Below are 24,303 nucleotides of genomic sequence, written 5' to 3'. Positions count from 1 at the left end.
GCTATAATCCCAACTCATTTCTTGTTTTCTTCTTCCTATGTTTTCTTCTCGGTATGGCTTGAGACTAAATATAACACTAAATAAATCACTTTAAGAAATATCCTTAAATAAAGAACAGGTTATTGATTATAACATCATGATTTGTGACATATTAAAAAATCATACCTGATGACTGTAAAAAAATTTATATCTGATTACATGATATAGTCAGTATCTGTAGGAAAAGAACTTTATATCTCATAGGACAGATACCAGTTGATGGCTTGTCCTTGCTTAATAGGAAAGACAGAAAGACAGAAAGAAGGAAAGAAAAAAAGAAAGAAGGAAAGAAAGAAAGAAAGAAAGAAGGAAAGAAAGAAAGAAAGAAAGAAGAAAAGAAAGAAAGGAAGGGAGGAAGAAAGGAAGAAAGAAAGGAAGGAAGAAAAGAAGGAAAGAAAGAAGGAAAGAAAGAAAGAAGGAAAGAAGGAAAGAAAGAAAGGAAGGAGGGAGGATGGAAGAGAGGGAGGGAGGGAGGACCAAAACCAAACCCCTACCTTAACAATCATTAAAAATTCACTCTAAAAAATGTCAAGTATAATTATTCCTTTTCAAAAATCTAACTAAAGCATCTGGAAATTGACACAGTCCTATCTTCTACTTATTATTGTTATATAAATTACATGACATTTTACCCAGTAACAAAGAATATGATTTTTTCAATCCACTCAGTTAAAGATATAGGTCAATCCCAGTAAGCATCTAGAAAAAAACAACTGTTTAATACATATGTTCTTTAAAACTAATTGAGTGTATTCTACATGACAGATCTTGCAAAACCAAAGTTCTTAATTGCAGGTATGTTTTATATCCAAAATAAAGAAAGAAAAAATTATGCTCTATTGTATCATTATGTAGAGAGATCATAAATTTCTCTTTGCCAGATACATTCAATTATGATCATTTGTAGCACTAAGAATTATTCCAGAGACAGTTTGACAAATAGAGAATTCAATGAATGATACAAGAAGTAAACTCCCAAATGTGAGATTACTATTTGGAGAACTGCAGAAGACTTTCTTTAAAAAGGTACCAAAAAGGTACTTTTTCTAAATTACAGTTATTGTTTATTTGTCAATCCATTGACTAAAGTTAAAAACACTTTAGGTGATTAATCATGCTGAAAGTAAAACTCCTTGAATAAATGTTCCTACCCAGATTTTTCTTGTCATTTATTGAGCATTTCTTTGCTTCCAGTTTTGGTATGCACTTAGCACTTCAGTAGGACTTTAGCATATACATAATTGCCTTTCCCAACAGAGACATGTTAGGCATGATTTACTGACACAGACTCTTTAGTAGAAAGCACCATGAATTCCTACAGTAAAAATGCATGCAAAGGCAATTAAGCACCCATCAAAATGGGTCATTATCATATTTTATGCCCTAAAGGGCTGTAGAAAAGAAATGAGAATTTACTTCCCAAAAGAATGCAGGGTGGCTTCTACTTGACGTTAGCAAGCTGCCAGAATTGTTTTCTGGAGGATCATTTTAATCTCCTTTGGCTGTGTTTTATTGCCAAGTATGCTATGACACCTAGATTTTATATAAATTTATATCAATAATAACTCTTTCTATTTAAGATAAACTGATTGAAAGGGAACATTCCTCATATGCTGCAACAGAAGTTTGTGAAAATATTTAATATTAGCAGGTCAAAAAGTTTTATTTAATTGATTTGACTTTGTTCATTTTGCCTTCCTATTTCAAGTATGTTTATGTACATAGTCTGACATAAAAAACATCAAAAGACTTTCTATCTCTAATGACACGGTGTGCCATAAATCATAACATTTGATCCTCTCTGAAACAAAGCATTTCAAAAGTATAATTTCAAACTATGTTATTCAAACTGTCTAAATTGTGTCTTTTCCTTTCACTATGGAACAAAACGTTTTTTTCCTAAATATCCTGATTTTTAACACAAACAGTATCTTTCTACACACTCAGTACTGGGAATGGAGGAAGTGTGCACTTATTTTCCATTAGAAATTGGAATTACAATACAGAGCTATCATAATTCAAAAGACTGTTTTAATGATAGTTAAAAAACCATGGATTTATGTTTGGAACACAACGCTAATTTGGTCCTCTTCTATTTTAAACTCTCCTGAGTGACATTATAGGTATAAAATATTAACATTTTACATGTATTTCTGATTTTCCACCTTTAATTAAGTTTAAACTTACAGACACAGGGTCTATTCATGCAATGCCTTGCACGAGGAGGCTGAAATCCTAATTAGGCTTCCAATAACAGTTTCACTGAATATTTAAGTTTTTTACTTTGGGGGTTGGTTTTGGGTTGGTTTTTTTTTTTTTTTTTAAATAAGTAATTATAATACAGGTTGGTATTGTAGCTAACTGTATTCAAGATGTGATTTTGCCTCTATGAATGAATCAATGGAAAACCCACTAATCAGTAGGGGTTAGAAGTCATCATGTTTGATGGATTTTGTTTTGGAAGAACAGACGAACTTTAACATATAGTATAACTAAACATGAGCATGAGACACATGGGTGTGGGATATATAAAACTGCTTTTGTGTGATGTTTGCTCTTTATTTCTCCTTTCTCATTTCATTGAAGTCTGCAGCCAGAACAAGTGAGTGCAGGTGTCATGCCTTCCGAGGCTCTGGCATTTACTCTGCCATGATTGCTATTTCTCACTTATCTTTACCTGGATGAAAATCTGTACTGTAATAGTAGGTAGGTTTATTTTCTAACGCTAATATAAACGGGATTAGAAATGTTAGAGAACTACAGCTACAGAAAAGCGTATTAAGATTTTATTATATGCCAAGAAACATGACAAACTCCCTGCTCAAAAATACATGTGTGGAAAAAAAAATAAATTTCAGCCCAAACCCAGAAACATATAGGTTATGAATAACATCAATTCTAAAACTTTTTAAAGCAGGCAGTCCTCACAAAAAGAGGGGGAAATACAAGTCCCCAGTCAGTACAATTACATTGCTACTCCAGATTCCAATACTCTGTGAAGTCTGTTAATTTGCAAATCAAAAGACAAAACCCTATTGATTTAGTTTGTCATGCTCCATATCACAGGTCATTAGATCTCAATCGTGTTTCCCTATGTTCAACTGCAGTAATTGGAGCTTAATTAATGGAAAACTCTGAGAAAGGAATCCAATTTGGCTTTGGCACAACATTTACTGCAAGAAGAATCAGGAAGACGTTAATGCTTTCCTCCTCCCCCAACCAGCAGGATTTCAGCGAAAACAAGTGCAGAATGTCCTACACTGTGACTCGTTCCAGACATGCTGAGGACTTTAAAGACAGTAAACTTAGCATCTATAGTAATTTATTCCACCACTTAATTATCATCATTGTTAAAATGCTGTCCCAAATTCCTAATACAAATTTCAGTAGCTCAGCTACCCGACTTTAATTACATCTTTCTCTGCTGGATTTAAGTGGTTTTTACTAACTGCTATATATTCATATGTTGTAATCAAGTGACATCTCAATTTTATTTCAGATAAACAGGTTGAGCTCAGTTACTCACAGAAAGACACTTTCTAATCTTACAAACATATAAATAGCTCTTTTCTTCTGCTGCTTCAATTTTTCAACATTCTTTCAAAATAGAGACTTCATGAGCAGCATCTCAATGTCATAAACAAAATTCTAAGACTTCTCTTTCTTATCAATACTTTGTTTACAAATTATAAGATTTCATTAGTCTTTTTTTTTTTTTTTTTTTTTTTTTTTTGCACCGGACTGAACTGTGGGAAAGAATTTGGAACAAGTTCTACTTCGTTCTGAGAAAAAAAAATAGAGTGGGGATAAGTGGAAAAAACCTTCAAATTCAGCCAGGTAAAAACTAATTATAGACACCATAAGATGCAGGCAATCAGCAATATGAGCAAATGGGCCATTGTTAAACATCATTCAGCATCAGTTCTTGATTGAAAACCATATCTTCCCCGAATATATTTTTCATCAACAAAAACTGTGTTGCAAAAGGAATACTAGAAGTCATTTCCAATGTTAGCGCACCATCCACATTATCATCATATAATTTCAGATATCTAATTTAGTTTAGGATCACACCTTTCTTTCCTGGCTGCACAGGTAGGTTTTAAGTTAGATGTTTTAAGTCAGACTATCAGAATACTTACTGTTACATGGAGGGCTTTTGAGTGTGCCAAAAAGCCACATGTACCCTCTGAGAATGCAAAAATGAAAATTATTTAGGAAAATTAGTTCAAATGATGATTATACAGGTGGAGGCTCTGAGATCAAGGGCAGCATGCACACAAACTAAGGTCCAAATTCCCAATGAGATGCATCCACAGATCACTATAGTCATAAAAGTTGAGTCTTATTTGACAGAACATAAAATAGAGGGACATGGAAGTACAGGTATACGTGTTACCTTGTGTTATAGGATTCCTTTAAAATAGTTGCTAGTAAAATAGGGTTCCTATTACGAACAAAGAAGCATATCTTTAGTCCATTTTCATCATCTTTGTTAATTTAGCAACTACCAATTTCATCAAATAAGGACTATATCCTCTGGAATTTCTCTGACAAAGGAATCCCACAGAATCTGGAAGATGATGCAAATACATTTTAAATAAAATTAGAGCAAGGGTGACTAAAGATAGAAGTTTCTCAGAGCATCACAACAAGGAGAGTACAAGAAAGTGTACATGAGAGAAAGGGAGCTTCGTTCCTGACAGGAGTAAAGTGAGGAGAATTACACCTGTCCTTAAGTTTTGTGGTGAGTGGATTCAAAGTCCCTGGTGTTGCATTTGGACCTGCTTGCTTTTCTTCCTTTCTTCTTCTACTTCTCTCCATTTTGCTATGTGTAGACCCCATATTTACACGAACAACTTCTGTTGATTCTTAAGGAGTCTTTTTAGATTTATATGTGTTTAAAAATGGGGGTCTTAACCTAAAAGCTCTGCTTGGGACAGTATGGGCAGAGAATAAAAGATTAAACCTGGGATGGTTCCTTCTCCTGTGAACACAAGGGAGGTTCCAGAGAGCCTGTACCTTGGAAATCCCTCCCAGAGCAGGCTCATCAAGAGCTACCAGCTCTCCCTAGGTACTCGGAGTTGTCCACAGGAGACCATATTATCACGCCCAGAGTGAGAATTGCCAGATCATGATTTCTCACCCCATCCCATGTACCCTGTAAGTACAGTGATCCTTAGGCTGGCACAGAAGTGTCCAATTGATTCAGAAGCATTTGAAATCGGCTGCTAATCAACTCCATGTATTCCTTTTCATGGCTAACACCTCCCACGCGACTCACCCTTAGGCATAGTTGGGAAACTTTCCTGCAGTTTCAGGTCAGACCTTCTCCTTCAGCCAGAATAGCAGTGTGTCAGTGGGCACAAGCTGGGTACAATGTGCTACACACCCAAAATATGTATTAATGTGCACGTATTTTAATATTGAAACCATATTGGACTATGTTGCTTTTTTGAGCAAATAAAAAGGTTTCACGGATTGTGGTGACAACACCAAATCACTTACTCTTCAGGGGACAAAAGACAACAAACAAACAAAACAAATGCAACATAAGAATCTCAAGTAACAAGTTTGGAAATTTTAACGGCCAAGCTCCACCAAGACTTGCAAAAACTCTCCTGAATTATAAAAATAGAGAGCTTCTAAGTTTTAAAAATTCTTAGAGAAAGTGGAATGACTGCACGGTAATAGCCATTTGTGCGTCGAATAACACATTTGGGTTAAGAGTCTGTCAGTATCCATTAAACTAAAAATACCAATAATTAATTCCTCAGGTGATCACATTCTATAGTGCTTGAAAAAATAAACTGAGAACCATGTTATTAAAGATATAAAGGACAAAAAAATCAGCCATTCTAAAGCAGATTACACTTAAAATGTACCTGATTCCTGATTCATTTCCACACAAATGTAAACCTTCTCAAATCTTTGATTTAATTTTCAGATATTACTAAATTATAAAACAGAGTAAACTGTCAGGGAAGCCTTCAGTCCACTGCATAATTATGCTGAGTGTGTTTTAATTGATATCTAGGAATGCAAAAAGTATAATACAGGAACAAAAAGATTTTGCCTGATAAAGAAGCCTCTCAGAAATTTCTGTAAAGCTGAGGCTGAGAGCTCAGCATTCAGATATGATCATTTATTTATTTAAACTATGACTAAAGTTAAGAAACCTGCTTGAATTTCAAGATTTATATTATCCCCTCATATTTTCCATATTTGTTTGTTATTATGGTTACTTTTCACATTACATAATCTAGTCATCGCAGAAGCAGAATACATATAAAGAGAGGCCTAAAAACTTTTACAAGCGTCACTTTTACAGGGAGGCATAGCTGAGCTATGTTATAGCCTTGTACCGTGAAAAGACACCAAACTCCAAACTGTTGTTTCTCCAGGTGAGTAAACTGAGATATATATAAATACACACTCACAGAGGACATCATCTTTTAATATTCAAGCCTGTGATCTTAACCGAAGTGCCATACTAGTGCCACTGGGCTGGATTTGGTCCCTTGTCTCTTTGAGGAAAAAAAGTGAATGGGGATTAAATGAGCACCATCAACCATGTGTACTCACTTTTTACACGGCATCATTTATCTGTGATAGGTAAATGATTGCTCATGTGATGGCTCAGTGAATCACACTCACCAAATTACAAGGGAAATCCCATATATTCATCTGCAACTGTTCACTTATGTTGTTTCCATATTTAACCTCTTAAACTTTTCACTTCATCCAAGTCTACTCCGTCCTGAAGTGAAATGTAGAAGAAAAAGTTATCCAGGCACAATCTAGCAATTTGCTAGCATTTATAGTGCTACAAATCATACATTCTGCATGTTATCTGAAGTTTGAACTCTAGGTATTATTTTACATATGCAGAATGCAGAAGTTCAATATTTTTGTCAAAGTACTTTTTTTCTATTAGGGTATTACTGTTTTCATCTCTTTCATTTAAAAAAAAATGTTCTGATGGTTGCATAAAGTAGAAAGCTTGAGTTGTAGAATTTATGTTGTTGCATTTTCATTTGGCATTTCATTCTAGGAAAGCTAGAATCTTTGAATACTTCAAAGAAAGCATCAAGCAAGAAGTCATTCAAGTGTGTATTTTCTCAACAAGATAAATAAAAAATGAAGAGGGATAAAAGATCAAAAAGTGGTCTCTTGAGCATCTGTTCAAATAAGCAAGAATTGAAAATTGCAAATATGTTTCAGGATTTTTTTTATTTTTTTTTTTAGTTTTCATTGTTTTGAATATTTTTCCCATTAAATAAGTCATATTTTTTGTGAATGTGCTCTTAGTTTTCTTGGGGACTTCTTAAGGCCTCAGAAATGCTTAATGTAGGTTGATTTTTAAGATTCTTCCTCTATGAGTCTGCTGAACTTAGACATTCTTTTCTGAAGTTGATATTTCATTAGTCAGACAACAGCCTCTTTCCCTACAGAAAAAGAATTAAATGTGTTGTGCAATTTGGGGAAATTTTCAAAAATTTTAATTTTTTGTGATCCCTTGTAAATCATAAACTGCCACAAACTTATTTTTGTCCTGCTTGCAGAGTGTTATAAAACACAGAAAAAATAAAACAATATATATTGAAAATAAGGTTAAAGATATGTCAGGATGCTAATTTACACATTATAATATATAGCTTTTTCTTCCTTTTTCTACTTTTGGAAACATTGGTACCACAAACAAAATATATATTTTCAGTATTATAAGAATTGATTAATATCAGTTAAACTACTCCTGTGCTTTAATTAAAGTGCTTAGATGTTTTTCTGAAGTACTTCTGATTTCTCATCCAGGATATAGTAAATAAAAGCTTTTTTATAGCATCATTTTTATTTTGTAAGTTTTTTAAATTTTTTTTTGACTAATCTCTGTGAAGTTTCAAATGTCACTATGTTGTTATTGTACTGCTGTACAGTACTATTGTACGCAAAATCATGCATCTGGAAAGGAACACAAGAGATCAGCTAGTCAATCAACCCTCCAAAAGGCAGGATCTATTCATAGCCACCCTTCAAAACCATAGACAAAATGTTTATTTAACCTATTCTACACACTACGGATGACAAGGTTTGAACAGATCTGCTAGAAAGTCTTACCAGTTTTGTTCTTTTTTTTTCATATTAATTTTGACCATTCCTTGCTGCCTTTAAAATCACATATGAAACACTGAAAAAACTAATTCTTCCTTTCCTCTTCTCAGTGGCTTTTTATACATTAATTTGCATATTCATTTCCCCTGCTTTTATGACTTCCTACATTTTTAGAAGCTTGTCAGAATTCTGCTCTGCTTATGCAAATCTGCTTATACCCAAAATAAAAATGGCAGGAACTGAGCTATTACAAATGCATAGCTGGAGCTGGCTAGAGTAACTTCAGCATCCTTGTGAACTCAGCGCAGCCGAGCATTACGAAACATTTAGCAGCCTTAATGTATCTGTCTATGAGTTTTTCATCTGCAGCAACCTTTCCCTGACCTTTCCCTGAAGTAGGCTGCTGAAGACTCTTTTTTTTCCCTGAGAAGCAGAAAATTGTACCGTTTGCCTGTACCTCATAAAATCAGATTATGACTTAAAGCTGCTCAATGAAACTTACATAAGCAAAAATATCCCGATCAAGCGAAAGATTTCAAAACTTGCAAAGACAGCTTGAAGACTCCCAAGGTAAGATAATTCTGTGGGTCGTTGGGGTTTTGTTTGCTTGTTTGTTTTGTTTTAGATTTTCATTGTTAGCCCAAGCTTAGAGCTAGTTCAGCAGTCGTGTGGGATATGAGACCAATTTTGACTCATCAACTGTCCATTCCAAAGACAGACTGCTGATACCATCAGTACTAGTTCTGAGGTATCGTTCTTTGTTCAAGGCAGATGTTTTCCCCCAACTCTGTTTTGTCAGGCTCTGAGGAGGCCAGATCTAACATGACTCTAGGATTTGTAACTGAAGAATCAAATCTTATTAGGTTTTCAGTTTTTTGCAATTTTAAGAAATTTATGTTTATACAGCTTGTAAGTTCACAGATTAGAAACACTTTCTATTTGTAAATAAGTTTTAGTTGTGTCGAAACTTGCTCAGTAGTCTCTGAATTTGCACATAACTGTTTAGCACAAAACCAACAGAGGTATGTGTCTGTATAGCTAGCTTAGGTCTTGCTTGTAATATAAATAGTAGTAAATTCAAAAAGAAGCAATATAGCCACCCTACAAAGTATCTTCAAAGGCACTTTCAATGGTTTAGATACATATGGGTGCGGAAGTTACCCTAGATTCGCAAGGGATCACTTACCACCACTCAGCAATGGACATGATTAGTTATTGATGAAAGCAGAATGTTAATTTCTGCACAGTGGAAAGTTGTTTGGATTTTCTGGGGTGAAAACCTGAGTGATGAGGCTTTGATTATCTGGAATAACAACAATGTTCTGAAGCTGTAAAAAGTCAGAACACCCTATGATACTTTTTCCATACCATTAATACTTCTCACAGATGTACTTCTCCTCACATAGAGCAGAGTGCACACAAGTGCAGAGCACACCTGGGAAAGAGCTGAACATTGATACCATGATGGATAGTAAAGGATTCTCTAATCCAGCAAGCAATGTTGAGGTTAGACAAGGACTCCTAATGGGTGGTCAATTACCAGAACAAGACCTCTTAAAGGTAGATTCCTTGTGAAAAGTCTTTAAAATGGGACTGGATGTCTTTCTTAAAGATGAGTTTCAGTTTTATCAGTCTTATGATTTGAACATCGCAGTGGAAATTTTTGCTATATCAGAAATCAAAAAAATTATTACAGAGATATGTTGTAACCTTAAAATACACAGACCTATGGCATTCACCTAAGGAGCAGAAATGGTAGCAATGTATCTAGCTACAAAAGCTTTTTTTTCCAACATGAAACAGATATTAAACAAACAAACAAACAAAACCACCAACAACAAAAACAAAACTAAACACACACACACACTCAAACAAAACACATGAAAAAAAAACCACACCAAAAAAACCCAAACCCACCACAGGAGAAATATATACATCTAGGTAAACAAATGTTCATGTACACACACAAACATGCATATATATATATCCACACATAGACAGAAATATATCAGAGAATCTGTGGATATACTTTCTTCAAGAATTACTGCAAGAAAGGGAAAAAAGTAACCTCAGAAATCATCATCATAAAGGAAGGACGGATAGATACAGGGAGCCTATGAAGAGTGTTGAAGTTTATTATAAGGTTCATTGAATAAAAGGGAAAATATTTCTTAATTTGGGTTTTGATTTCTTTACTTTAAAAGTACATTGATATTCCTGTGGGAGCTTTGATACTCAATGCTTCACAGTCCAGTATGAATCCTGAAGTTAAGAGTATCTCGTAAAGAAAAATCAGGTGGGTTTTGCCAATGGGTGTAACTTGCTTCTAACCCCTTCTTTATAATACTTATTTCCAGGCTTTTGATAAGTCCTAGTTTAACAGAGATATTTTTGTTTCTAAAATGTATACCAATTAAAATATATATTATATTATTGTGGAACAGTTGAATCTCCACATAAAAAAATCTCCACAAAAAAAAAAAATCTCCAGTATAATTTTCTTTTTTTTAGCCTTTTTAACCCATAAAACTGCTCAGCTTCACCAGCCCCATTAAACATACATTTTTGTATGAAAGCTATTGACTTGCCAATTCATTATTGCTAGTAGAGTCTTGGTAATATCAACACAGAAACAATAATAAATTACCAAGAAATGGAATTCTTCTTTGCAAGGCAGATGATACTGTCTCCACTCTTCTTGAGCACTTTTGGGTTTCCATCAAAAGCAAATGAGCAGTGGGTTCTGGGTCAGGCCCAATGATCCCGAGTGCTACAGGGAGAGGGCCAAGTGTTGGTTTGCATATGATGTGGATAATTGAAGAAGACCAGTCCCTTGAGCACTTGTGACTGAATTGCCAGCTGTCACAGGCTCCTGAAATTAAGGTAATACTGAGAGCCACTAAGGTAATTAAGAGTCAGAGTCCAGAAATGGAAAGGAAAACGGACTGAGAAAACAAAAGCTATTGCTATTCACACAACAGCAACAACAAACCAGATCTCCTCTGGAATTACGGTGACATTAAGGATAGCTACGTGTTTCAGTCACCACACAAAATAAGGTAGCACACCGCAGGCAGTTCACTTTCACCTTGATCCCCATAACAACTGTTCTATAATAAATGAACACATTACATGACAGTAAGTCATCCTCCAAGCAACTTTGCTCCAGGCACACACTCAGCAAGGAAATGCAAGGTCTTTCAATTAACTTCATTTAAAAAACTGCTGTTCTATTAAGTTCCAGTTAGTGGCACTTTAATTCAAGGAAGTTCTTTGAAGGATTTCTTTTTTTGATACATGTTTCAGGTATTTCAGTAAAAAGCTCTCTGGGAGTTCATGTCATGTTAACTGCAGATTAAAAGAAGTGAATTGGCAGTGCCAAAGCAGACCATTTTTATTAAATTAATTTCTAAACACTAGGGAAACTTCAAAACAGATGGAACAGACTAAAAGCTAAGGCAAATCCCAATCCTTAAAAAGCCTGTCATTAAAATTGCCACAATATGCTTAATTTCCAGTGGTCCCCAATTCATTTACTATGTACAGTCCTGTTTCCTATATGCCCTGTCACACACGTGGGACCATACACCACTTGAAGCTGGATCTGTTATTCTAATTGTAGTAACAATATCTTTCAGATTTTCTATTTTAGGATTTCTTGTAGTGTTCATTGCTGTTATATTACAGTGATAGATACTTGTCTAAGCAAGTGAGGCAGTGCAACCTTACAAGGTGATTCATCTTACCAAAGTCACTCATCTCACCCATCCTATGTGTTCTGTGTCTAAGCTAACTATCCTAACGTACCCAGGACTGAAACCCAGCCAATGAAGATGTCTAACCTGCTCAAAAATCCTATGATGGTTCACTTTCATGACTTAGTCATCTAAATTCTACACATCCTATCTGTAATGCCCTGTTTTATTCTGCTCAGTTTATCAGCTGAACAATCAGCTAATTGGTAAAAGCCAGGTCAAACCCAGAAGCGTCTATGACACCTGATACTGTTAAGACACAAAGCTTGGAGACTTTTCATACAAAGGACTCAGTTCCAGTGGATGGATTGGATCTCACACTTATATATAGAGATACGATTCCCATTAAGATAAACGTGGTTTTTTACATTTGGGGAGAGTGAGAAACTCTTGTGGATATGCGAAGGATGTTAATTCTATATGAGTTCTGTTTCTTACTAGTAATTTTTAATTTTAAATTTTAAAATTTAGTAAATTTTAATTTAGTGGCAAATTTTCTTCAAATTTCATAGAATATTCAACACTGACTGCAAAATTTTCCTATTAAGAAATAAGGAGAAGTCCTCTCAAAATTTAAAATAGTAGAAATCTCTAGAAAGAGGGAAGTCACTCCCTTTCCTTTCATTTCCTTTGGAATAAATTTAAAGTGAATCAAAATATGATAATAAAGTTACACTCTGTAAGTCAGGCAACTGATGATTTACAGAAGTTTCCCACATTCTTTTCCAGACAGGCTTTTTTTTTTCCCTGATAAAGTACTGCAGCCATCCAGGAAAGAATTTATATTCCACAGAAATATCAAAGTGCCAAGTATCCGCTTTTTCCTTTGCCCCTCTTTTTATTACAAAGGCATTTTAGTACTGCCTTTTTCCCATCTTGGTTTTCACACTTAAGAAATACAACTAGCTTATAAATTAATCCCTTTGTTTATTATGGATTAGCTAATTTGTTAGCATATTAATACCCTTTGTTCATACTGGCAGCTACTGGCTGGTAATGGAGAAATTACTGAAAATAAAGTAAAGCTATCAAGCTCAGCTTCTGGTAAAAGACAGGAAAATAACATCTTTCCCCATCATATGAACTGAAAACAAGCTGCAAATATAATGCAAAATCTCTTAAATGGGCACATTGAAAATGCTGTTCCACTTGCAAAATTAACTCTGAAGCAATTGAAGGTGGCTTTCAGTGGCTCACAGTCTGCTGGTCTAATTGATGCAACCAATGATAATCACGGCCCGTCTGCTCCCTCGAGTCCCTTCTGCGGCTCTCGGCAGGTTCAGCTGCAGCGTACACAGCCTCCGGGGCGCCCAGCGTCTGAAGGGGGTGGAAGCTGTTTGTTTGCTGCATTACGCTCTGCTGCCAGAGAAACCCTACACAATTACGTATCTCAAAAGCTACACTTCTGTACACAAGGAACATATAAAAGGACATTGGGGGGTGGGGGTGGGGTGGGGGTGTGTGTTCTACTTCTCTTTCTTTCTTTCTTTCTTTCTTTCTTTCTTTCCTTTTCTTTCCTTTTCTTTTCTTTTAAAAAAAATCTTTTCTGTTTGTGGAATAAGGAAATACAGGTTTCATAACAGCCCTGATGGCGTGTGACACAGGGTAAATAGGCAGCATTCCAGGCAGGTTATAAGCTTGTCCAAATCTACAGTAGGCACAGAAGTTGCTCCCTCAAGGTAGCCGCCATGCAGCCTGACGCAGCCCGACGGAACTGTTCCTACACATGAAGGTTCTCACACACTCACCAGATGATGCCGACTCGGACTCCATGTAACTGTCAGGCTACTCCATACTGCGTGACCTGGGAGTGCTTACCCAGACCCTGGGTTTGGATGTTCTGTGCCCTACTTGATTTAAAGTTTGGGAAAAAACCAAACCCCATCCCTTTCCTCATGCTCATTTTTCCTCAAGAAAGCAAGCCAAGTACTTTTTATCAAAATATTTCACCGTTTAGCTTATACCAAATATATCTCGGAAGATATATTCTTCTGAACAGACAAAAAATACTGGATTTTTTGCAAGACTTGAGGGGTTACAGGATAGAATCAGAAGAGATTTGCCTGACACAAAACCAATTATATGCCTGTCAGCAATATTTGCAAAATGTTCTGCCCTGATCTATAATTCATTTCAACATTGCAAATATAAAATCTCTCCCTCTCTTACTGCTTTCACCAAGTACAAAACCAATTAGAACTCTGTGGAGGAATCCAGCCTCTGAGTTTAGTGCAGGTGAATTGTATGTTTTGATGCATTAGCTGAAATATTAATGTAGCAGAAATAATCACATTACTCACTGAAGGCTGAGATACTACTTGTGTCTTGCATCTTTATATACGGCCAACACTATTTAAAAGGACAAAAAGCGTGGCTTAGAGGGGGCAGCAGCCCTTATGGGGGAAATGGGAAGCATCTCCCATTTCAAATGGACCTGCAAGGAGAGCTTGCCTTTGGAATTGTTCCTACCACAGCAAAAGGTTAGCAGTTTTGTTTAGAGCTAGTCAGAGGTTTCCCAGGGAAACAAAGTCCATCAAAAGTGCTAGCTTTTTGAGCTTCAAATTATTAGTTTGATCAGCTGTGTTTGTTCATCTGTGCCCAACTCGAAAGATTTATTCTGCCGAAAGATCTATTTTAAACACTGATGAGAGAATCTGCATGTCTACTTCCAAACTGTTCATCCAAACCTCCTTTTATGGTCAGCAGAGAAACTGGCATGTATTGGAAATTATTTATCCGCACGGTTTTAGCCCTGTAGGAGGACTGGAGTAAGGTCCCACTCTTCCTTGTTTTTCTCCACTGACTGTAATGGAAACATAGACATTTGGTTTGCATGTAGGCATCTACATTTCATCAGTTGAATCATTCCCCTAAAGACTTATCTACTGTCTCTTCTCAGTATATTCTTGCCCTTAGATTAGTCTGGCCAATGTGAAATTACTACTGAAGTTATAGGGAACTTGTGTAATTGCATCATACACTTAAGAGAAGCCCTGCAGTGAAGGACAAAAATACAAGCGTTTCTGTCAGTGGATCAACGAAGTAAAGACTGGAGACTGTACTATTTGCTGCACTGACCCTCAGGAATCTAGCAGCCAGTTGCATTTTTGCGTTGCATCGCAAGAGCCCCGTGATCACATTAACTCGCTAATTATGCACAGCCAATTGTGCCCCAACTCACTTTTTCCTTTGCAAAGCCAATCTAATCTAGACTTGAGAACAATGATCCAAATTATTCAGGCCATCCAGAATCAGAAATTATTTTAATATAAAAGGAAGAGGAAAATCACATTTTCCCAGGGATAACCGATGAAACCTATGGATGTTCATATTCTATTAGTGTGTGCTGTGACGCTTCCTAGGTGTGGAGATGCAACTTGGTGGAAGAACATCTGATTTCTAACACCTACTGAAACTCTTCCTTAATCTGCACTGATAAGAAATCCACTGAAAAGAGGTGTTTATTCTCTGCCATGTGAAAGGTCTGCATGCTCCATGCTTTCAGTGCCCTCTCCTCATGTGAATTCTGCTCAGATCAATCAAATACCTGTGGAAACTATTTGCATGGTTCACTCCTTAGCATTCCAAGCTGTTCGAAAGCGAGCTGGGTGATTCTGTAAATGCTTGAAGTTTCAAAGTTTAAGGTATAAATTCATTTTTTCTTAAACCATATTGAAGAGAGTCTTGATTAACACAGCCACAGGAAAACAAGAATATGGTATATTAGCACTTAGGGAGCTGATAGATTCTGGTCTTAACATATTGAACTCTGTTGGATCATCAGAATTCTGCCACTGAATAATAAAAAAAAAGGAGATAAATGAGGTAGTGCCATTGCACTAACGGCATTGGATTCAGCTAGGCTAGCTGTGGAGGAGCTGTCCCAGCGCTGCTGTAGCTCAGGATAGAGTAGATTACTCCCAAACAGTTGCCTTACCAGTGTCAAGCTCAGCAGGACAGAAAGGTGTCAGAAACGTCTTCTCCATCCTTCAGTCAAGTTGCACTCTAACACAGTAAAGTTTCTAGTCCACAATAATTTCAATATATCTAAGTTTTCACTTACAGAGGCTGAAGTGTCCAAAAGCAATGTAGCTTTCCTGAAAAAGCAGGATGAAAGCGTTCAGTGCTCCAGAATTCATGGTGGTATTGAACTAGAGTGTCACCTTACAACTGCAAATGTTAGAACTGAACAAGATTTGCACTGCAACTGCACATAGTTTCTGTCGATAGGTCTCATGTGCTGCTGGTAGTAGATATGTACATGGATTAAGATGACTCTGCTGCCTCCTGCATCAGCAGTTCCATTTGAGACAGTTAGTTTGAATGACACCAAGTAACTATAGTCCTGACCTTCAGCTTGTGTAAACGGGAGGAAAAAGTGAATCTGCTCTACAACATGAGAGTACATAAGCGGTGATCATATAGAAGTAAAAGAAACTAGTGTGAAAACAATGCAAGCAGTAGTACCTTAGGAAAGCGTTATTCTTCCAAGTAGTTTAAAAATGTAGAAGAGAATAATTTGCCATGGGATAACTATGTTGTAGTGTAATTTCTACTTTTGTGTAAGTATTATAATTATCATTATAGATTACACATAAGCTTGGTGGGCATTGCATAATTATCTCCTTAAAATGTAAACAAATATCTGCCTAAGCTGCATTCACAGCCCTTTCAGTTTCTATAAATACTCTAATGACAGCAGAAGTTAATTTAAGCAAATCTAGCTGCCTATCTGGAGTTACTGTTGTTCCAAAACTTTCGTTGTGGAAACCTAGTTCAAAAAGTTACACCCACATAAATATGCTGAAAACACAGCCACTATATACAATAAGAATAGATTTAATTTTTTAATATTCCCAGGGAATATCTAGAGTGAACAAAACAGACTAAGAATCCTTTCATAAACCAGACTGAGCCTGTGTTTTAAGCTCTACACGAGCCTGACTAGTTGCTATGTCCAAACACAAAGCTTCAAGAAATGCCTTTGATTCAGATAGTCACTCTTCCCCAGCACCTCTCTTGTTTCTAGGGTGACACCCTTCCCCGGCCGCAAACCATTTTCCCTTAGACAGTCTAGTTCCACCTTGCAGTGTATTGTTTATGTGGATCCAAGTCTTTCTACTCACGAGCATCTTTCTCTTTTCCTGTTTTCACTAAAACATACATGTGGAGCCTGAGGGCTGCAAGCTGAAGAGACCATTGCATGGTTCGCATTACAGGGTACTTGCCAGCCAGAAACCGAGCTCTGTCAGAGCCAGATTTGCCTCAGACACCTTGAACTGAGCAGTTGGTGGGTAACACTGAGGCATCGTAGTTTCAGCTGGGATAGAATTAATTTTCTTTTTAGTAGGTGGCACAGTACTGTGTTTTGGATTTATTATGAGAATAATGTTGATTACACACTGATGCTTTACTTGTGGCTAAGCGGCGTTTACTCTAAATCAAGGGCTTGTCAGGTTTCCCCATGCCCTGCTGGGGAGGGGGTGCACAAGAAGCCGGGAGGGAACAGAGCCAGGACAGACCCCCACCAGCCAGAGGGATGTCCCACCACAGAAGGGCATGCTCAGGACATCAAGGGGGGGGAGCTGGCTAGGAGCCAACAGCTGCTGCTCAGGGACTGCTGGGCATCGGGTGGTGAGAAATTTTACTGTGCATCACTTGGGGTTTTGGTTTGGTCACTTTCTTTTTCCCTTGGATTTTATTCCACTCTCTCTCTTCCTTATTGTTGTTGGCTTTGTTATTATTCTCACTTTATTCCAATTATTAAACCGTTCTTATCTCAATCCACAGGTTTTATTTTTTTCCCAATTCTTGTCCCCATCCCACTAGGGGCAGGGGGTGTGTGGGCAGGGTAGCGAATGAGCAGCTGTGTGGTACTTAGCTGCTGGCTGAGGGTAAACTGCAACAGAGCACTAGTGCTGTTGAATGAGATATGCAACGTAAAATAAATGTAAGAAATTAGCAATCTTGTGATATTTTAAAAGAAAGAATAAGTTACTTCATCTCAAGCTGATAGCTGATTGCATTGCTTGCAGAACATGGTGATTTTGGTCCTGTGACTTCTGTGCATGTGGTTTGTTAGCATGTTGCTTCATCTTTTCAAACCGAAGTACTACCTACTCCTATTGCGGAACCCACACACACCCCTCAACAAATCTGGTACCCTCTTATGCACCTTCGCACTTTGTGTATAATGAAATAAGAAGATACTATAAAAGAAATAAAAAGATAGTAAATCTTGAATATTCATACATTATTATCTCTTCCATTTTTGTTTTTTTACTGCATGCATGAAAATGTGTATGCTTATTTCCTTTTTATTTCATATTTGTGCAGAGTGGGTCCAATGACTCACTGCTCCTATGCAGTAAATTCAATGTTCTTTATGTTTCCTACTTACCACACACGCACACACCAGCTGCCTAACATATACGAAGTAGATCTTAGATGCATCAATCCATTTTTCTGTATCTAAAACTGATCTGCACATATTGAGTGGCTATTTGTCCAAGATCTCCGGGTGTCCAGCAGCTCAATCATAGCTTACTTCAGACTTCAGGAAATCCTAGGCAGGTGGCTGAAGTTTTCCTAGACAGAATTTCTGACAGAAACAGAAGGTGTTGCCCAGACATCCTAACTCCTGGCAGTACAAATGATGTTCACAGATGTAGATACAGAAATTATATAAAAATCCAGAGTCACATTTTAATATATAGTATCCTTTAAAGGTGACTCACACTAGGGAGTCTAGAAAAAGTATCCAGAAAATGTTCAACAGCCTATACCAAGAGATGCTTCTGTGAAAAAGACAGGTAAAAAATACTGCATCCCTCTTGCATAATGCCTGGAATGCTAATTGTAAGTAAATTTTGAAAAGAAAGAATTAGCAGCTGCTTAGGAGCTAGAAATAATTTTTCTTATGAAGTTATCTTTGTTATATATCCAAAAATAACACAATGATTCTTTAGCTATTCCAAGCTATAGACAATTGTTACCATGTGTTTTCCTTTAATAAGCATCATAACATCTCATCCAACTTTAGCTTTTTCATGGAGGATCTCATTTTCCCTGTCTTAGGCCAAGGGTTCTATTGTTCTCATTAACTACCAGAACAATTAAAACATTTACAAGTTTAACTCTGAAGTATATTTTAGTCTATCTTTTGTAAAAAATGGACCTTCAAACCAGTCCCTCATGCACAAGATTATCAGCTGAATTAGGTGCATTTCAGGTGACAATGTGTCTATGTAGTTCACAGAAATTACTTAGGCCAGACCTACTACACAGGTTTCCAGATGAAAAATTGTTGTCAAATGGACAAAAAAGAGACAAAATATAAACTCGATGAAAAAAGAGACTTAGTGAAAAAACCTGCATTGGTCAAAATCAGAACTAGAGAAATAACATGTTTCTGGAGTTTCACAGTTTTCTGGAACAAAAGCACCCTAAAACTTTTGTTTGGGTCCTTTAGAAGTATATCTTTAAAAATGAAGGTAACTAAAGTGAGGGTTTGGGAAATTTTCTAGGTCATCATAAAAGGACTGATTTGACTTAAAAAGAAAAATCCTGTTCATTTTCAATTTGGGGAAAAACTTTATTTCAAATTGCTTTTCAGAACAAAGCATTCGAGTTGAAGTGCTAGGGCATTTTGATCTAGAAGTTTTTAAAATACAAATTGGGTGTGGGGGAGGGATTTAATCTCCTTCCAGCCAAAACTGTATCACAAACTTGACATGAATTCACAAAATGTTTTGTTTGACACAAATCTTTCCATCAACATAATCTGTGCTCTTGAATCAAGAGAAAATCATTTTGACTGAGATAAAAATGCTTGACCTCCATGAAATGATCTGTAATGTGTTCAAAACAGAAGTATGACAAGACTTACTTTCATTTTTCTACTAAGTCATCATTCTCGTTAAATTCATGGGTACTGCAGGTCACAGACATAATAAACATTTTGACCTCATCATCATCTTGCTTGGAATTGAAAACACTATGGGTATTCAGACCTAGAGTGTATCCTAGAAGATGCTTCAGGGCTGACAGTCAAGACTTTTTCCTAATCCGGAAACAAAAATGTGTCAAGATTTTTAATCAAACCAGAATGATAAGTTCTGATTAGATACAAAATTATAAATCAAAGTGGAGGCCAGTCTGGGAGTTTGGCTTTAGCTTGGCATCTAATATCCAAAATCTCACTAGATACTGGATAATGTGTTCAAAATTCTCTATGAAAAACAAGCTATACTTCATATACACAATTATCAGGGGAACAATCATGCAAGAATAACATGTATACACGGACAGCCAAATTTATTAAGAATTCTTTCATACTGAAATGTGCCCAGTAGAAGAAATGGTAGATAGATGACAGCAAAGAGAAAATAACTCAGAAGACAGAAAACTCTGAATATCCTAATCTTAGCTGGCAATTGCTGCTTTGGTTCAGTTTCTTTTATTAATGACTATGAAGATTTACCTTCATCTCGAAGGTCAGAGAAAGTAATTCTTTATAACAGATGTCTCTGAATATTTTGCTGTCATTACTGCATGGGTAGACAGTACATTTGTGAGAGTCTGCTGCTTTGTCACAGTTGGGATCTCTAATGCTAAGAAATACATTATCTCCATTTGTACTACACCACAGCCTATTATTACAAATTTTCAGCTACAGTTCAAGAAAGTGCATGCAACAGTGAACAAGAGGTTCAGAGGAACAGTTTTGATATATATAGCAACTGCTTTTCTTATATTTTATTTTGTGTTCTAGACAAATTGGAACATGACTGTCTTCCTACAAAATGCATATTATGAAGTTATAATATACTTCAGACTGTTTTAGGAACCCTTTCATATTAATAAAGTTTCAAGTCCTGGAAGCACTGCATCTGACTCCATAGTGTCTTTCAGACCAGGAGTTGAAAGCAAATTTCCAGACATAATTAAAGGCAGATGGACTTGAAGCTATCCAAGAGTCAATTGCCACACTTGTTTTATTAAACCTATCTGTAAAGAAAAGAGTTACATCATTAGAAATTGAGTAATCTGATGATGAAATACAACTGCCTGAATCTGTGTAGTTTACAGACTCTGCAACTGTATGTATAGAACATATCTAGCTTCCAGAGGAAAAACATGAAAATTTGTATATAGGAATAAGCTATAACTTCTTTTCTCATTACACCCTGACTTCTATTGTGGGTCTCCTTGCAGGTACTTGTATAATTTTAACAAAATATTTTTACATGAGGGGAATCAATTCTCACCTTCACCCTACCATGATTTATTAGTTCTTTTACAGGTGAATATGTAATAAAATTCATTAGCACTTTTGAATACGTGCTGTCATAGGCTAAGATCATGTATATACGTCAAAAAGCAGAAGGTAATGGTCAGTAAAATGCATTTAATAATCTTCAGTAACACTGACTCATCTCTAAAAATCACCTATTTGCTATTAGGTCTGCACATATCCCCAGAACTGACCTGAAGCAAACATGTAAATCTATCCAGAGTAGTTGAAACAGGTTGAGGACTAGGTTCTCACATTGTCAACAAGCCTGGTTCTCTAATAAGAGTTACTAAGTGAACATCTAAAGCATCTTCGTACCTGTCTCAATTTTCCTTTGCATCAGTAATGAGCATCTCCTCTTCACTGCTGCAAGGAGAGGTGGTACCTCTATAGCAATTCCTTCTACGTAGGAGCCACATCGTTCAAAAAACCTGAAGAAACAGGAAATTCAGTATAATTGTGCCATTAGAGCTCATCAGGAGTACGCTGTCCTCTAGCTCTCATCTGAACAAGGACTTTGCCCAACTCAGCATTTGTTTTACGGTGACTATATCAAGTTTCAAAATCTGTGTCTGTGACCTTTCCAAATAACACCAGAAAATTAAACTAACCTGGGAGGAAAGAAAGCAAATTCTTCTGGATTTTTTCTCTAGTCCATGGGATCAACAAATAGACAAAAATAAGAAACAACTTTAAGAACAGTGTTAATGCAATAACTTTTTCCTAATCAGTTCTTCATGGTATAAATAATCAGTCAGAAAACATCTGCTTTCCAGAACAAATGTAAATTAAAGATCAAATCAAACAGAACAGCCTTGTATAAGCTATTTCAGCTATTTCTTCTGCAAGTTAATAGATGAGAGAGATTGCTATGCTGTTTCTATTTTATGTACATGGGATGTGCAAGGAAATCAAGTGTAGAACCATCTAAATAATTAAATATGTCCATACATAGGCAAATATTGCTAACATTCTGCATGGCTTTCATCTGGGTGTCACATGATAACCATTTTGCTTAATCTTGCTACACATTCACAAGCCAGTTTGATTAAAATCAGCCAATATGTATGTTTTCATATGTGTTTTTAAATATTTCTTGGAGCTTTCAAGGTCTCACATGAAAGTGAAAAAAAAGAAGAAGAAAAAAATGTGATAGAAAAAAAGAAGAAAGAAGTGCTGGTAAGCCTTGTGTAACTCACACAGCAAATCAGAGAAAATTACCCAAATTGCCAACAGTCTTGTCATACTATACATGAAGGTACAGAAGAAGTATTAATGACAAACAGCAACAGCTTCTCCAGCAAAACTGCACATGACCATTATTGTTAATGCTGCTGCTAAGGCAGATGAGGCACAGTATCATCTGTGTCACGACCAAGTGTGGGCTTGTTTAACGGCAGCATGTTTGGGGCTCTGGTCAGCCTCTGCACCGACTGTTTGTACGGCACCTCACACGATATGGACTGTCACAGTTGTTCCTTAAGCATGCGGGGAATCAATGTGGTAATGTGGTTAGTAATAGTAATTAATAAATGAGCATCATGAGTAATATTTTACTGCTAAAAGAATCAACAATCATAATTTGTCATTGTGCTAATTATATTTCCACCACGACTGGTAGATAACTAGGGCAGAAAAATAGTCTGCAGCCTATATTTGATGAACCAAATCAATATATATCCTTTTATTCTGCACAGAATACAAAGGAGAGATTTGGTGGGAGCATCTTCTGACACACATTTCCCTGCAAAGTTTCAGGCCAGAATGGAGAAAAGATGACACTGTTTTGTATGGGTCTGAGGTTGCTTGGAAGTGCCTGAGGCAAGGATGCTCGAAGGGAAGCAGCTTTCAAGAACTTCCTGCAAACACAGTTTTGAAAAGGCTGTCAGAAACAGCATCCACACTATCAGAAAGGAACACACCTGCAGCTACTCCTACCCTTCCTTATACAGTAAGTATCGACTGCCACTTGGAGACAGTTAATCAACCAAAAGAGATATCAAAAAAATATACTGGAGAGGAAACCAGGGGTATGAAACGGGGAAAAGAAAGTTCAACACTTAATTCCCAATTCTCCGGTGCAATTTTGTGCTCCATGCATATCTATATAAATCTGCGCATGTACACTCATCTTCCCATTTTAAATTATCATGACAATAATCATGTGCATGTGGTCAAATGTGATACATACATGTTACTGGGAGGTTAATTAATCCACACAGAAAAATTGAGGCCTAAGTGAAATTTCTTGGAAAAATAGTTAAGTTTGACTACCCTCTTACTCTTCAGTCAGAATAACTTCTTTATCTTAAACATTATTTTAGTTCAGCAGCAAGTGCTAGCACTATAGTCTTGCCTCTTGGATAATACCTGAGGCAGATCAAGGATGCTAGACCACGTCAGTGACAGCCTTGTAACCTTTGCAGCCTTCCACCAAGTTCATGCTGTAAAACCAGACTGGAGTGACTGGGAGTGTGGTTCATCAGTAAGAAATAAACCTTGCAACTCAGTGAAGCAGATGTGCTGAATGAAACTGCTGCTCGAGACAGCCATGTCCAGATGGTGATGATCTATACACTTATTTATATGTAGCCTCTCTCACTTCTGATTAGATTTATTAAGGTTTATTTTCCTTAAGGGGTTTTAAGGAGTGATTATGTTAGCAGCTCACCTTCATAAACAGTAGTTGAAAGCTTTTCCAACTATTTTTGCAGAAATTACAGGACATAAATATAAAAATGTACATAAAATAATTTCCCCCCACTTCTCTATTATATATATATATATATATAATATATATATATATCTTATAACAAAATGCTTTGCTTCTTTTTTTAGTGATAAGTTTATTGACACGTGAACCCCAGCTCCTGTTAAATTTCTCATAAGAAAGTATATCCCATAAAATGGGAAACAAAAATAAGAAAAGACCTTTAAGTTAATTTTAAAGATTCCACAAAAAAGTCACAGCAGAAGTGGGTAGAAAACAGAAAGCAGATGTAATACTTTGCATATTCCTTAAAAGAATGCACATTCATAAACTAAAAATATGTATATCAACTCACAAAGCAATAAGTCACTGAAAGAGTGGTAACAGCCAAT

The 24,303-nt window shown here is 36.4% G+C and overlaps 1 long non-coding RNA gene across 1 annotated transcript in view; it reads right to left on the bottom strand.

The window, feature by feature from the left end:
• Window positions 1–21,713, bottom strand: part of LOC130153785 (uncharacterized) — a 32,198-nt gene extending 10,485 nt beyond the window's left edge. Inside the window, exon 1 of the long non-coding RNA XR_008823503.1 lies at window positions 21,520–21,713. This is a non-coding gene — a long non-coding RNA (uncharacterized LOC130153785). The remainder of the gene's footprint in view (window positions 1–21,519) is intronic.
• Between the last annotated feature and the right edge of the window lie 2,590 nt (window positions 21,714–24,303).

The sequence above is a fragment of the Falco biarmicus genome, chromosome 1, assembly GCF_023638135.1.
Source record: "Falco biarmicus isolate bFalBia1 chromosome 1, bFalBia1.pri, whole genome shotgun sequence".
NCBI classification, from domain to species: domain Eukaryota; kingdom Metazoa; phylum Chordata; class Aves; order Falconiformes; family Falconidae; genus Falco; species Falco biarmicus.
The sequence above is the reverse complement of the archived record's forward strand: the minus strand, read 5'-3'. Positions and strand labels throughout refer to the sequence as shown.